The sequence below is a fragment of the Cupressus sempervirens genome, chromosome 9 (genome assembly GCF_028749045.1).
Source record: "Cupressus sempervirens isolate cs-2001-9-10 chromosome 9, ASM2874904v1, whole genome shotgun sequence".
Classification (NCBI taxonomy): domain Eukaryota; kingdom Viridiplantae; phylum Streptophyta; class Pinopsida; order Cupressales; family Cupressaceae; genus Cupressus; species Cupressus sempervirens.
The window spans coordinates 174,491,405-174,505,181 of NC_143126.1; positions in this window are offsets into that span (position 1 = coordinate 174,491,405).

Genomic DNA, 13,777 nt, shown 5'->3' on the forward strand with positions numbered 1-13,777 from the left:
TAAAACCTTTAATGAAAATTAAATTATGTGTTTTCAAAATGGAATGAATTGGTAAATGACTTTTATATGTACTCTTTTTGTGACATGTGACTTTACTATTGGGTGTCGAGTTGACATAGCTTTGACCAAATCAGGTTGTATTACCAGAGGCTCGAGAGTTCTATGTTTTTGATATTATGATGATTTGATCTTTGATCTTTTTAAACTCAACCATGGTAATATATCTGGTATGCTTTATGATGAGTTTGGATCTATTGTTTGTTATTGTTTTCAATGTTCTTGTGTAAAACTGAGATGAATGGCATGACCTATTTGACTTAACCTTTGAGTCTTCGATCAATTATTTTTGGGATGTTTTCCAGTTGCTTGTATAGGACTGAGGTGTTATTATGAATTATCTTTTGATGCTTTCTAGTCACTTGTATAGGGTTGAGGTGGAAAATTGTAATTCTTTGATTTGTACTTTTATGAGCCTAGGGTAAGTAATTTATATGTTAAGTTAGGAAGTGGCTTGCAATGGAGGTCGAGGCCCAAAGTGGCTACCAAGGTAACCCATTGTAAGCAATTAATTAGTGAAAACACTACACTAAATGAGAGTAAAATGAACCTAATAAGATTTTTTTCTTTCCTTGCCCATGCCTTGAGTGCTAGTACAGACTAGGGTGGGAGTAGAGAGAATGTTTGGTTGTGATCATGCATCGTTAGTATGCCTTATTAGTACAAAAGGATACTAGTGCCACATAGAGTCACTAGGGGGGCGAAGGATTAAAAGACTAGCTGAGTAACCCTAGAGTTGGTTCATGTGATGACACTTGTTCACTAGCAGTATAGATTTCCTACGTATCTTGTTTGCCTTTGGGTTTAAATGTCATTTTATCTTGGAACCTTTGAGTTAGATTACTTTTAAAGATTTCCTTGACCTAGATATTACTTTTGATTTTTGAGATTGATATCCTATTTGGGACTTGAGACTATCTCCTCAGTGGGGTGGGAGTGCACCTTTTTAAGTAGTAATTTTTACTTTTACCATTGAGATATGTCTATTGATGTCATGGCTGGAGTTCCTTGTTTTACATTTCCTTTCATTCTATCTTTGTGTATTATGATGGATGATTTTTCTTATTGTATTGTATCTTGTTTCATGGATTTGAAAGGGATGGTGTAATCTATTTTATACATGTATATTCTTTCAACCTTTCATAACCTATGGCATGTACAATGGATGATTATGCATTCTGAATTTATTGCCAAGTGGCATTCGAAACAAATGTATATTATTTAAATGGATTGGACTTGTAGTTATTATTTTATGTGGATGTGTTATTTATTGGACTTAGTATTATTTAAGTTAAAATGTGGCTCAATGTCTTGGGATTATTAAAGAATGTAATCTGTTATGTTTGCTTATGTATGATTGTATGTTATTGCTTCTGCTACTTTATGATTGTTGTACATGTCATTCTTTAAAAAAAAAATTGTTTGGAAAACTTAGTAAAACTTTAGGTTAGTTCTTTTGGATCCCTTGGCAAGGTGTTACATGAAGTGAGCACATCATAAGGATGGAGAATTGTGTTACATACTTAGAAAATTGTTTAAGTGTTACATAGTTCATCTAATAGAATAGTTAGAGTTTCGATCAGCACAATTCACAAAAGTAATATTGACATGTGCAGAGTTAGGTACAATTAGCAGACATAATGAGGATGAGCAAGAGTGCAATACAATACAACCAGTATGAACATAATTATAATGATTTTATAAATTGCAGTATTGTATGTGCATAATAGAGCAAGATAAGGACATGTGTATTTTGGGTTAAGGAATTATTTTGTTTGGCAAAATAATTACTTAACTAATCAGGAATGACATCCTAGATGTTAACCCTAAGCTAGCAAGAGTTGATTTTATATTTTGGCAAGCGTGTAAAAGTATGAAGGCCAACAGAGCAAATCATTATGAAATAACAAGGTATAAAGGAAAATTGTAAATGTTGTGTTAAGAGTGCTTCTTATGACGTGAATATGATATGTATGTGATGCAAATTCTAATGTATGATAAGAGTAGTGTAGATTTTCATAAAGTTTTGAAGCACAACAAAGGCAATATCAGATATTGAAGATATCAATAGTAGTGCAAAGGTTTTTGTATCTAGCTTTTGTATTGATGAACTTTATTGTACATTTCATGTTTCAATAGTGGGGTCATCTTGCATACATTTGCAAATTGTATATATCAAATCCTAAGAAGGTTGAGACTTCTAACAAGGCCTAAATCCTCTAACAAGGACTGAGACACTAGATACGGATGCAATAGACTCCTAATCTTTAACCAAATACTTTTGACTAGCAGATCATCTTGTAGGTACCATCCCCACCGAGGTTTTGTCTTGTCAAGGGTTTCCCTAGTTAACAAAATATGGTGTTATGAGTTACTATGTTTTATGGTTATGTTTATTGTTCAACATAGTTGGTTTACTTTCTTATGCAAGTAGAGTTATTAAAGCTATCCAGTTTTGGGTAAAAGCTTGTGAAACACTAATTCACCCCCCTCCCCCACCTTAGTATTTCCTATTTCTAACACCTAAAGCACTAGAGCAGAAAAGTGTTGCAATGCAAGATTCATTCTCATCCACACGTGAATCAAAACTAACCTAACCCCAAGAAAACACCCTTGCAAACTTGTAGAATGAACACTTATAGGCAAGGTGAAAACCCAAATGACAACTTTTACTTGCAAAGTGAAATTGTGATTATTGAACAAAGTGACAATTAATCCCCTTAGGTACATTAAATAACTCATTGATAATGATAGTTCAAAAGGTGCATTAATTATACTTGTCCTCCACTAACAAACTTTGTCACGGGTCCAACCTTAGGACCATAGAAATCTTTCCCCACTATCGAAGATACATGAGACCAAACTCCCACCTAATCTTCAAAGTAGTGTTTGTGAAGACCAACAATCCCTACTCTAAGGTTGGAAAGCCTCACTTTCTTCCACTAAAGGGAACTTGGAATTGTGATGCAAGAGCATCTTGAATGAGAATATTAAAATTAAAAATTAAAATTTAAAAAAAAATTGGAGAGAGAAAGTGACGAAAATTAGAGGAGAAATAATAATAAAAATTTAAAAATGGAAAAAAGGAGAAAAGGAGGAATTTCTATTTTTCGAGGTGTACAGGTGGCATAAATAGAAAAATAAGAAAAATAGTTGTCATTACATTAATCGAGGTGTGTAGGTGGCATCTTAGAAGCTTGTGGAAAGTTTCTTAAATCTTGCATTTAATATTTGTTGTGATCCATAAAGGAAATGTAATTTTCTAATTGGGCCACATGGTGGTGCTTAGTTGTAATTCTAGAAGGTTGTGGATATTGTGTAGGAGGAATTCTAGAAGGTTGTGGATAAGTCATGCATTGGGTGGTAAGTGCTTATTTAAGCAAGGCATATGAGCATTTCTAATCAAGCTCGAGAAGGAGAAGCTCGAGAAGTAGAAGCTATAGAAGGTAAAGCTTTGGAAGGAAAAGCTTTAAGGTGTGAAAGTTGGAAGGTGTGAAAGAGGAGGATGAAGTGAAGAGTGAGTTTTCTTGAGTTTGTGGATAGAGCGCCGAATGTGAGGCAGTTTACAGCAGGATTGTGGTGGAGTTGTGAGTGTAGACAGAGCGTCGAATGTGAGGCAGTTTACACTTGGATCTTGGATAGAGTTTGAGAAGAGCTAGTGACTGCAGTTTAGAAAAAAGGAGATTGCTTGGTGGCTTGTGAGCACAAGTTGAGATCTCGGAGGTTTCTACCAAAGTGTGGATCTGAACTAGCTTGGATTTGGATTGGATCTTGAGAGATCTTGTAGAAAGGTTATTGTAATTGCTAAGGATTTTCAAGTTTAATAAAAAAATTTGGGAAGCATTTTATCTCTATTTGTCTTCATATTGTTGCATTCTTGGTTGTAAGTTGGTAAGGGTGGTGTGGTCCTTCACCGAGTGGTATCAGAGCGTACCTTCATCAAGTGGTATCAGAGTGTGGCCTTTCATCAAATTGAGACCACTACTTGCTTCTTCCTAGCTAAAGCTCATTAGCCCATGCTTCTTTCCAATTCTTCCCACTTCCCAACCGCTTCTATTTGTTCTTCTTCCCAAGAAGATTGTGTTTTCCCTTTTGTCTCTATACCCATTTTCTCCAATATCTCGTTAATTTGTAACTAACCCAATCTTCTTCTTTTTCAAGCATAATGGAAGAAGATAATGTGTCTATCTATGTCACTAAAACATAATGACAAGTGGAGTTAATAAGCAGTTATTATGCATTCATTAGGCTAATTATCACCTTCTAACACTTTACCCTGATCTCAAGTTTGTATATTTTCTTAGTAATAAATTTGTACACATTTGTCTATATACAATAATAACTTGTCATAACCATTATGAGCATTGGCAATTGATTCTAAAGTGTATAACATTCCATTTAATATTTCCATTTGACTATTATTCAATCCCAATCATTTAATTCTTATTATTAAGAGTAGGGTAGGAACAAAACATAATTGAAATTAATTTAACATTTAGAATTCTACATGGTGTGTGGGTTGCACAATTTATCAGACTATCACATTCTGAGGAGCTAACATCCTCTACCTCGAACACACTTCACTCATACACTTGATCAAGGAATGAGTTAGTATCTGCATAATCATAATCAATAAACAATGTAGCTAATCCAAATAAATCATTAGTATAATGCTCATATAATGAGATGACACAACAACATTTCATTAACATCATAATTCATAACATCCATTAAATACATTGATATATCTTTTAATTAAGTCACAAAAAATGCATAGTTAACTTTAATTACGTCCTTAACTACTGTCAAAAACATAGTTTGGCTCGTCAAAGATGGACTAGGTCACCACATTAGTAGGAAAACTAGAAATACCAAAAGACGAGAAGTGATAGTTTTTTTAATCATCATACACATTATTTGAACCAAAGAATGGACAGATTGGACCATTTACATAAGGCCACCCTTAAACATCATACACTAATAGAAAAATTAAGTTTGGAAGAATAAGTCAACTTTTACAATTTAACACTTTTGACCTAAGAATGAAACCTTAGTATGTGATGCTTAATGTGTCCGCTTACATGATTGGATTGATAACTATGAAGAAAGAATTCAAAATCAAACCTAAACCTATACTTATGCAATATTAGATAATTCGTTTGAGCCTATCATGTTCACTTGTGGTGCACCATGTAGAACTGTAACACCTTTTCTCATAAATCTGGTTTATAATCTCTTATCGGATTTGACAAGAGATCATGGTTATGAAAGAGATTCAACCTTCATATATTTAATAATATTATTTTCACTTTCTTAAAGATGTGCTCTTCAGTCACGTTTTGGGAAGACTTTTGAATACTTTAAGCTATCTCCAGTTATGATGAGCTAGAAATTTCATTTTATAAAAAATATTTATTTAGCCATAAACAGAATGTGCTGGCAAGCCCATAGGGTAGAGTTTTGAAAAAAAAAATTTGGATGAGTGTTGATATTTAGAAAAAGAAAACAAATATAAAACAAACAACACATTAATAAGACCGACAAATACAGAACATCAAATTTCCGCGGTTCGCCATACAACGGCTACATCCATGTGAAAAGCAAGGGAAGCTCTGCTTATACAGTTACAGGTACAGAAACTTTCTTCGGCAGCAATAATAATTATACATTATCCACAACTGTTCGAATTTGAAATCTTCGAGGAAGGAAGAAGAGAGACGTGAGAGGGAAAATACAAAGGAGTTGAATGGTCAGGGACCGTTGGATTTCACAACTTAGCAGGAACTACAAGATCCTCATGAGTGAGTTTCTCTATATAGGAGAATCATCCAGCTTTGGCAGCTCTCTGATTTAACAACACTCATTATTTTATTTTATGTTATTATTTATTTTCTGGATTTATTGTGTGAACAATTTTTATCATCACCGTTTTGGATCACACTATGTGATCCATCATCTTGATGTTTCCTTTTGCATGCATCCTGATGACGGATCACGTAGCGTGATCTGAAACATTGATGATAAAAATTGTACACACAATCAAATACAGAGTACAAATAAAAACATTGATGGATTGTGGAAATCTGATAGCTCTAACTCATTATTTTGTTTATGATACACAACAAGAACAACTTTTTAAACCCCTATAAGCTTTTCGGACCAAATTCTGTAGTCATATTATTTGACAAATCCAGCAGTACCAAGCTGTGGAAATTTTAGGAGAAAAAAAATGGTGCCTACTAAACTCATCTACTCACAAATTATTTATTATCCACAAATTGTTTCCTCTCCCAAACATTCTCTACATTCCTCAGGTTTTGTTTGTCATCTTTCTACAAAATTTGTCACATTGAGCCAAAAAGAACACAAAAGAAATGGCAAATTTATTATCACAAAATATTAGAAATTATTATGAAACTTAGCAAATACAAATAAGTTAAGGTGGTAATAAAAAAATATGGATAAAATTTTGGACCACCAAAATGTTCACATGATAATATCCTTTTGGTCAAAAGATGTTTTTCTTGTAGTTCACAAGTGCTGGATTGTTCTCCTCGGAAGTTTATTCCTAATCAGAAGGAAAGTTGTTAATGATCACAGAGAACTTTGGAGTATTAATAAATTCCCATAGAATCTCCAAGACCTTAGAATCAAAGCCAAAAGCTTTACATACATTCAAGAGGAAGTGCCAATTAACACCATCATACACTTTCCAAGGTCCAATTTAAGAAAAAGACTCAACTTCTTATTACATCCGAGAGAATGAATATTCTCATGGACAATAACAATAGAATCCAGAATTTGGTGACCTGAAACAAAACAAGATTGTTGGGCCAACATGACCTCTGGGGGGACCTCTTGGGTTCTTAGAGCTTTCAAAAAGATTTTATAAACTGAATTACAAAGGTGTATAAGACAACTTCTTGAAGAAATTAGCACCCGAGGTTTTTGGAATAAGTACAGTAAATATGGAATTAAGCTCTTTCAGGAAATATTGACTACCAAAGAATTCCTTAATCACGTTTGAAACATCCTTAGCCATGATAACAACAATATAAAACCATTAGGTCAGAACATTAGTTTCCTTCAAAGGACAAAACAGCTCTCTTAATCTCATTTTCCAAGCGGGTAGCTGTTGATGCGAGTTTTGTATCACTTACATAACATATTAGGATTTGAATATTCAATATGGGATATCAAACATGCAACTCCTCTCTTGAAAAGTTATTAATCATGAAGACATAAGCAATAGCTCCAATGTTCCTTACACCGTTGGATACTCACTCAGTTTTATCGATGTGATTTTCTGGTAATCACGTAGGCGGCCTTATGCTGTTCATTCGAGGATGACTTGGACTTTGGTGGAATGATGGAGATGATGACTCGGTTTGTGAAATGTGCGGAGGGAAATAATTTTGATGGTGGTGGTGATGAAGGATGTGTCTACCAATGGTGATGTTGATGGAAAGTGATGGTGGTGGAAGGTCAGTGGATGTGTTCTAATATTTGACCTACTCTAACTTTCTTCTTTCTAAACTTCAACTATCCAACTACTCACTATTCTGCTCCTATGAATGGAAGGTTAGCAAATGGATGAAGGTCGAACCTAATGAGAGCTGACCAGCGGCCTCACTTCCATAGGTGCAATGATTCAAAGGAATAATAAATTAGTTTACCACAGAAAGCTTCCCAACTAGCTGCTAGAATGCTAGTGGCCTAGTATTGATCCCTATCAAACACTTACCAATGCTACCATACAACTATCCATCTACTTTAACTTCACTTAAATAACTTCAAATGCAATCATCTTTAACAACTTGAAAGGAAATCTAACTAAGTGAGAGTAGAAAACATGCAATAATACCCAATGTTCTTAATCAACATGCAAATCGTAATAATGAAAAAGAGAGAAATTTTGGTATTATCTTCGCAACAATTTCTCCAACCCCCTTTACAAATGAGAGCAAATGGCCTTTTATAGGGGCCAGAAATACAATGGACGGTGGAGATCAAAACAAGATCAACAATCCAAATTGGATCCTCAAAACCCTAATTAAGGTTGCCACCCCATCGGCCAATCAGCAATAGACACTTGTCCTATTCTAAAAGAAAGGGAAATTGCCACTTGGGTTTACATCAAATGATCTTCTAATATAAATCTTCCCTTTTCTTTCATTGTCTTAGCTAAGGCAATGAACTTAACTAGCCTTTTGTTAACTTCTTCCATAGGAGGACAATGTGTGTGCTTTGCCCTGAGTTTCATTGACTTCACCACGCTGCTTGCTGCTTGTAGTATCCTTTCATGATCATTCTCATATTCCTTCACAAATCCAACAAAAGCACTGAGAGAGGAAAGGGTGCCCAAATGCTTTTTCTTGATAGCAACCTTTCCTAACTCATCCAACTTCAATCCAAAATCTATCTGGTTGACATCCTCTTTGCCAAGGGGGATTGTCCTTCTTTTAGTCTGTCCCTCATCTGTATCATGTCCATTGTACTGATATTGGTGTTGGTTAATCTCTTCATTTTTGAGAAGAAGGGAGTTTTGGGCATCATATCCTCTTTGTCTTTCTTAGTGTTTTCCTGCTTGGGATTCTTACTTGCACTACCATCCTCCATGCTCGTCGCCCTATTATGGGATGGTAGAGTGGTGGACCAGAAGGCAAGAAGAAATAAGAGGAGCAATCCTTAGACTAAAGCGAAAGATGGATGTCAGCTTAAGCGCCCCTTGCAACTCTAGATGATGAAAATTCACCTTAACCAATAATCTTACAATGACTTTTCGGAACCTAAGCTATGACTTCAAGAATTTCAAATCCCTTTGCAAATCAAAAATTTATCATGCAATTCACCTCCAAATAAAATTACCCAACCTAGGGCAAAAATCACAACCTCTTGAAAAAATCAAAATTTTATCTTCCACAAATTTTGGCTCCCACAAAATTTGGCTCTCACAAATTTTGCCCTCCACAAAATTCGGCCTCCATAAAATTTGGCTCCCACAAATTTTGCCTTCCACAAATTTTGCCGTCCACAAATTTTGGCTCCCACAAATTTTGCCATCCATAAAATTTGCCAAGCAAGAAGAGTGCAGATCTGCTCTTGCAAAATCACCAACACCTTGAGAAGAAGAAGTGAAAAGTGAGGAAGAAATGGGAGAGAGGCCTCCTCTTATACCCAACTTTCTTCTTGGACCCTGGGAGAAAGAAAAACAATTAATTAATGCAAAATTATGGCCCACAATTAAATACTTAACCAAAATTAATTTTTTCATGATGAAAATTAACTTTCTAAATTGCCAATTAGTTCTAAATTGCAAAAGAAATTAAATAATGCCTTGAGAGTGTTAAATATTTCCATTTAATGGGAGGTTTAGTAATTAATATGTCATTAAATTTGGATTTTGGCTAACCAAAAGCCATTTTTTAAATATTAAATTACCAATTTCATTAAAAGAAAAAAGTTTTCAAGGCAATTTTTATCTATTAAAGCCATTTTTTTGCAATTTTTACCCAAATCGATTTTGCTATGCCAAAAAAATTTTTTTTTCCAAAAATAAAATAAAATTTCTTTTATAGCCAAAAATCGATTTTGCAATTTTATTTCACCATCACAAAAGTTAATTTTCTTCACCAAAAAAAATTATTAAGATTTTCCAAAAGACCAAATTTAACAAAATTTTCATTTTTTGAAAATTATCCAAATTTATACAATTATATCCAAATTTAAAAAAAAAAATGTCTAAGTGCAAAATTTACAATTTTATCCTATCAAGTTGGAATTAACTTTGAAATTTGTTTAGCCTGAGGATAGAATTGGTGGCTCTGGAAAATCAAGTTGAAATTGGGTGAAAATAAATCTAACCTTTCTCCCACTAGCCCGAAAGTGTCCAAGGCTCAAAATTTTCAAAATTGTTGGACAATCCAAAACTTTGCCAAGGCAATCAAAAAAAGGGTGGTCCCCAAAATTTTGGGGCGATGGTGTGAAAACCTCACAATAGTAGCTCCCAACATTCTATTGCAGTCATCAAAGCTCTTCTCGCAATAGCATCCTGAAAATCCTCCTCCAAAAGAAGATTAGAGAAGAAGTCACAAGACACCTCAATAATTTATCCCTCTTTATCCAGTAAGTGACCATCATTCAAGACTTTTGATAAACATCCTTCAAGATTTTTGATATCTTGTTAGAAGCTTTGTGAAGGTAGAGAGATGATAAATCTTGGTATTTTTACACACACACTACAACTAGATAGCTCACAACCTCTGCTTCCAAAATTCCTCCTCCTTTGAATAATGTTACGTAAATGAGCCAAGAGACTATCCCCCTGGTCTTTAATCTGATCATTATAACCATTGGATTGGATGGAGCTTTGAACAGTTTTAAATACCTTTAGAAGAGAATCTTTTTTCCAAAAAAAAGTGATCAAAGGATGATTTATTCCATTTCTTCATGTTGGATTTCACAAAGCTAAGTTGCTTGACTAATCTATACATTTCAATATCATCAATGTCGATGCCCCGCCAACCTTTAACCTCTTTTTTGTGATCAGGCAGCTTTAGCAACATCTTCTCAAAGTGGAAAGGGAAGAACTTTTGCCTTCCCAGGATCTTTGACTAGAAAACAATGGGGAAGTGGTCAGAGTCAATGAGAGAGCCAAAAGAGAGCACACGTTAGACATTAACCATTCAAGTGAAAATAGAGCATGGTCCAATTGAACTTAGATATGATCAGTTTCAACTCTTCTATTTAACAATGTCTAAGAGCCACCCTAAATGTCCAAATCCAAAAGAGCATTATCTTGGATGAAATCCATTAAATCAAAATGGCTATCAACTGGATCTGTGAACCTCCCATCTGTCTCATATCTTCCAATGGAGTATTAAACTCTACAATAACCATCCAGAAAATGTTAGGTTCAGAAGATCTAAAACTAGAAATTTTTGACCAAAGCCTTCTTGTGGCAATCTTGATGTTGGAAACATAAATTTTGGATGTAATCCAAGAACAGGCATCGCAAAAATGAGTAAATTTTCTAGCAACACATGATTCAAGTCTTCCATAAGGGGAGAACCCTTGACAATTCACAGGCTCCAAGAACTAGTAGTCCTACCCGAAGCACCATCAGCATTGGTACTTATAAATACCACAATCTTTGATAAAATAATTCTTCAATCTTCCCAACTTTTCATTCTACATTTTTGTTTCTTGAATCATTTTTATCTAGATTATAATCTCCTATAAGATTTGACAAGAAATCATGGTTATTAGTGAGGGTCACTAAACTCTCATATATTCTATGATATCATTTACATTTTATTTGAGGTGTGTTCTTCAGGCACACAAGGGAATAGTATTTTTTCATAGTAGTTAAGAATTTCATTTTAATATGATTAGTTATTAAAATGCACTAAATTAATATTACATGTATATTCAGTAGTTTACAAACTCCATACATTTGAATACTAATATATGATAGAGTTCATATAAGGTAGGTGAACGTATCAAAAATAATATTTGCGCTCTAAAGAGTTATTGTCTACCTAGTACTGCACATTAAATATAGTCAGTTAACATTCTAACAATTGGTAATGATACAACTTGGCACATTCTATTTAAGGCTAAAAGAATATTTATTATTAAGCTAGAAGCACCTTGTAGCTTATGATGGAAGTGTATGCTTGTTCATTGCTTCTGGACCTATGAGCTCATATCCAATTGGGAAAATGCTTACAATCTTATGAAGAGCAAACAGCGCAAATATATAGTTTTCATCATTACCAAGGCTTCTGTGATACTGATTTCTCTTGCACTCAAGTAATCTAAAACAAATCATGAGCAAAATGCAAAATGGCTAATTAAATGCTAATTCGCACAAAAGAAGAGAATGATTGAATTTAAGTATCACTGAGACAATATAATATAAATAAGATAAAAAAATAGGAAAAATACTAACCTCACACCAAAACAAATCACAATTCCTCAAGATGGGGGAATTTAAAAGAAAATCACTCTCTAATGGTACTTCTCAGTATCTTTCAATCCATCATCACATCCATCTCCTTTACTGTTGCCAATATAAATCATTTTTGGGAGTGGGATTTCAATACTTCCTGACCCCAATCCCAGACTTGTTGATGTCAGTTTTGTACCACTACATAACATATAGTGATTGAATACTTGATATGGAATATCAAACACTCAATGCCTCTCTTTAAAATTAAATACTCATGAAGACATGAGAAAAACTTCAATGTTCCTTACATATGTGGATACTAACTTTGTTATATTAATGTGATTTGTTGGTTAATCACATAGGCAGCCTTACATTGTTCATTCAAGGATTGTCAAACTCTTGTTGTGATGGTAATGATGTCTGGCTTTGTAAAGTATATGAGTGCCAAATGATGCTGATGTTGATGATGATGGAGCGTGCGTGTTCAAATGACTTATGCTTTCCTAACTTTCTTCTTGATTGAACTCTAACTACTACACTATTTTCTACTTTATGTCTACTCCTATGGATGGAAAGATTAGCAAATGGACAAGAATCAAATCTGATGAAAGCTTATAGGTGGCTTTACCTCCATAGATGCAATGGTTCAAGGGAAAAAAGACTAGATTACCACACAAGGCTTCCTAACCAGCGGTTAGGATGCTAGTGGCCTAGTTTATAGATCCGTATCAAACATCTACTAATATCACCATGCAACTATCCATCTATTTTTACTCTTACTTAACAACTTTCTTGAAATAAAATCTACTTTAACAACTTCAAAGGAATCTAACTTTAACTATTGGAAGTAGAAACCATGCAATAACACCAAATTTTATTAATCACCATGCAAGTCACAACAATGATAAAGAGAGGCAATTTTGGTATTATCTTAAGCAACAATTTTTTTCAACACTTACAAATGAGAGCAAATGGCCTTATATAGGGGCCACAATTACAACTAATAGTAGAGATTAAAAGGCAAAATCAATGATTCAGATCAAATCTCAAAAACCTTAATTAGGATTTCCACCCCATCAACCAATGAGAAGACACCACCTCATCAATGGGCCAATGAAAAAAAAAAAAGTGGCAACCAATGAGAAGGCACCAAAATGGTAACCAGTTAGAATTAGACACCTATCCTACCCAAGAAGAAAGGAGAGTTTTCCACTTGGACTTACATCAAATGATCTTCTAATATAATTCTACCCTTTTCTTTTATCTTCTTAGCCAAGGCAATGAACTTGGCTAGCCTATCGTTGACTTCCTTCATGGGAGGGCAAGGTATGTGCTTCATCTTAAGCTAACCGGAATTCATCATGTTGCTTGTTGCTTGCAATGTCTTCTCATGATCCTTCTCATACTCTTTCGCATATTCAATAAAAGCACTGAGGGAGGCAAGGGTGCCCAAGTGCTTCTTCTTGATGGCAAATTTCCCCAACTCATCCAATCTTGATCTAAATTCTGTCTCATTGACACTCTCCTCTTTGATATCTTCAAAATCAAGTGCAACCCCAACATCACTAATCATGGTTGAAATGGAAGTGTCAATGCTTGGGTTTTGTTGTGCAATCTCATTATGTATCTCTTCAAGTATCCTCAATCTGATAGGCAAGGCAACAAACCAAGACTCCATCGTACTCATTCCTCCTTCATCCACCAACTTGGCTCTCTCCAAATATCTCTTCAGTAGCTCAATAAATTTATGTACCCTAGGAATGGCTA